Source organism: Mus pahari, chromosome X (assembly GCF_900095145.1).
Source record: "Mus pahari chromosome X, PAHARI_EIJ_v1.1, whole genome shotgun sequence".
Lineage (NCBI taxonomy): Eukaryota > Metazoa > Chordata > Mammalia > Rodentia > Muridae > Mus > Mus pahari.
The window spans coordinates 84086484-84090161 of NC_034613.1; the positions used below are offsets into that span (position 1 = coordinate 84086484).

At 43.4% G+C, this 3678-nt stretch overlaps 1 pseudogene; it reads left to right on the plus strand.

Moving 5' to 3' along the window:
- The first annotated feature begins 323 nt into the window (after positions 1–323).
- LOC110314422 lies at positions 324–1176 on the plus strand (annotated as a pseudogene).
- Positions 1177–3678: the final 2502 nt, after the last annotated feature.

Sequence of the window (3678 nt, forward strand, 5' to 3'; positions counted from 1 at the left end):
ATGACACACTTCCTCAAGCTCTTGACATTATGACATCCCAACCATTATGGACTCTACCGTCAAACTGAGCAAAAATCCATTCTTCCTTCCTTCCTTCTTCCTTGCTCCCTCCTTTCATTCCTTGAGGTGATTGGTGTCAGAACAATTTTTTCAGAACAATGAGAGAAGTAATACACTTGTGAAGGTGGCCCATAACACCTACCTTTTAGGATTACTGAAGAGTGAAAACAAAAGAGGGAGTGAGGCAGAGATGGAAAAGTGGAAGATATGAGGAAGGTGTAGGAGACAAACCATGGGGAAAAAAAAAAAGAATAAAAAGCATAATGCGACTTCATGTAGCGATAGCTGCAGTGGTGGTTGGGATACTTCGAGGAGGTCTCCTGCCCCAGGCGGCTTGGCTGCCCACCCTCCAGACTGTGTGCCATGGCTCCAAGGCTGTGACCTGCCTCTAGTGAGTCATGCACTTCCAGAGGCAGAAGCTAATGGCTATAACTGAGTATATTCCTCCCAAACCTGCCATCAACCCGAGATTCCTGCCACCTCCTCCCAAGCCCCCCAAGGAGGAGTCAGGCCTCATCTGGCTCCTGCATCAAGATCTAGTAGCAGTTTTTTTGGGACATCCGAATGATAGCTGTCTGACAGAATATGGCCTTGAGTGCAGAGGACAAGCCTCTCCTGAGACACCAGCTACTGAAACACAAGATCCTCATAAAAGTCTTCCCCAGCCAGGTCCTAAAGCCTTTTCTAGAAGATTCCAAATACCAAAACCTGCTACCCCTTTTTGTTGGACACAATCTGCTGCTGGTCAGTGAAGAACCCAAGGTCAAGGAAATGGTGTGGGTCTTAAAGAACACTCCTTTCCCGCCTCTGCTGGGTGGCTGTGTTGATGACACCATCCTCAGCAGGCAAGGACTTGTAGACTATGCCAAGCTGCCCAGCCTGGACCAGCTACAGGGGGAGCTGACCCAGACCCGCTCCCTGCTTCAGCACCAGCCTGTCCAGCTGACTTCCCTGTTGGATCAGTATGTCAAACAACAAATGAGGGGGATTGTGCCACATCAGCCAATGGGAAGCTACATCCTCCAGATCCTGCTCCAGATTCTTAGCCGGCCTGTTTTACCCAGCTCTGCCCATAAACACACTCTGTCCCTGTCGTCTGTCTTGTTCTCTGGCAGAGATCTAGAAGAATTTGGAGTGGGGAGTGGCCTTGTGTGACTTGGCTCTCATTCACAATGACCTCCTTGGGGACAGGCCTCTTGATACAGAGAAATTCCATTCCAGAATGAGGCTGCCCATTGTCCTTGGTTTCACTGATCACTATCTTTAGTTGTTCCAACTAGGGACCCGATAGGAACAGTCTCCTTCAGTTCTCCCTGCACAAGGCTTCCTCACCCACTACCCTGTGCTCTGTTTTCCCAGTCCACCTTCTCAGTGCTCATGGTGGACCAGTTAGGCAGACCTGTGAATGGCACCTGCTGGGTCTTGTGCCAAGCACTCTACCAGACGCAGGTGCCAGCTCCTTTCGTCCTCACCACTCAGGAAACAGCAGAGAAGTTTGAGTTCTGGATAAGGTCTCGAATTTGGTTCTCTGAAGCCTCAAATTCTCAAAGTAGAACTTCTTCATAAAGTTACCCACGAGTGGGGCCTGGTGGACTCAGACATTGGTGTTCCACCCTTCGGGTGTGCTGGGCTGTGGAAAGAATAGGGAAACTGCTTCGTGATAAAAATAAAGTAAATTTTTCACTGAAGCATAGCACTTCTGTTATCTTGCCACTGCAGACATTTATTTCTCTATTAAAGCTACTAAAGTTTAACAATATTCATAAGCACACAATATGTACCTCCTAGCTAATGGAATAACCTTGAGTAGGTTCTTCTCCCTGCAGAAAAGTACATCCTAGCTGAAGAAACAAGTGAAGGACTCTAGAGAGAGCTGTCACAAAGCTACAGTCTATGGATAGGCCAACATGGATACTACAGTAGGTATATAGAGAGTGTTCAGGGGATCAATACAATCAACAGGATTGGGAAGAGGACACAGTCTTTTCAGAGAACTGCCCTGGGCCAAGTTGTTGAGCTTCTTTTAACCTCATAACTATCACTCTATTGGAGGCCCGTCTCTTTGTCCTCACCCTAGAGAACAGAAAAGACCTTAATCAAGATAGCTACCATGAACTATGGAAATCCTCGACAGAGGCTTAGAACCATATTCTAGTCACAAAGCAAATGGGGAAATGTGCTGCATTAATTCCTGTATCATTGCTATGGTTCCCATTAAGGACATCAGATGTACCAGGCATCATTGTGTTATTTCTTTATGCCTTAAAGAACTATGAAAACAGGAGGAGCTCCATAAAAGACCCACGACCAGGAACTGTGAGACTAATTTTGCACACAGTACATGAAGCAGCTATTTTTGCCATTTTTGCTTTTCTTATTTATTGTGATTTCTGCTCATCATTTTAAGTGTCTTTAATTAATGATACATTTTCACTGGACATCTTCCCCCAAGCTTTTAAGGCAGAGGACATGCTTCTAAAAATCAAATAACTAAATAATAAATAAAGTGCTGAGTGGTAAAGTGACCCTCAGATGAAGTAATAGAAATAAAAACCCAAATGCAGAAAATGTGCCTGTTCATCATCATTGACACCTGGGAGGAAGGGCCTTTCATCAGAAGCCCTTAACAACAGTCCCGTCTGCCCATATTGTGGCCTTAAATTCAGGGCACCTAAAGATACACTCAAACTGGCCCCAGCACAAGGGTTTCAAGACTTTGAAGGATTGACCAAAGTTTTGTTTTCACTCACCTAGATGCAAAATGACTTTTCAGGGCATAAGATTCTGATTGCCAAGAGAAATTGGATGAATGTAGGAGGAAGATGTAGTTGAAAGGTACAGTAAATTTGATTCGTGTCTGAAAAATGCACCCCGAGTTTCCTGTCTGTCAAGCGCTGTTTAGCCCTCAGGAGTCTGATAAAACATACATTCCATGTCAGCTTGCAGTGTCTAATTCAGTAAGGGAGACCGACAGAAAACTAGACAAGTGTAAGAGTGATTATCATGGGAAAGAAAAAGAGATCTCAACTGGGAGTGGTCATATAGAACCAGGACTTAAGATATCAGTTAAGAAGATATTGCCATGGGAAACTGAGGATCAGTGAAGGATCATTGAGTACTGACAAATATATTTTGTTATTTATTTGATGCCCTGATCCTCAACAAGCGACTGACACTACCTTAGATAAACACATTTTAAATCCAAGTTACATGAAGGATTTATATCAGACTTATAAAAACATTAGACATGGTTAAGTTTTTCCAGATATTCTAGATAATTGATAGATAAGAAGAGAGGAGATGGAGACACTGTAATATAAGATAAAACAGGGAAATCTGTAAATGTCGATTCAATTTTCACTTAGCATATAAAGTATTGTTTCAGACATTTTCAAACATCATTTGTGCTGATCTCCCCTTGCCTCCCATTAACATGCTCCATATATCCTCCCAACCCGTCTACTATCATGTCATATTGGCTCCATTGCTCATCTTCCTCAACACATCTTTCCCCCTTTTTGGTTCCATAAACTTGTTTACCTAGACCCATACTTTAAATTATTCATTCATCTGTTTAATTATACAATCTAAACTACATTTATCTGTTGGTTGCTATCT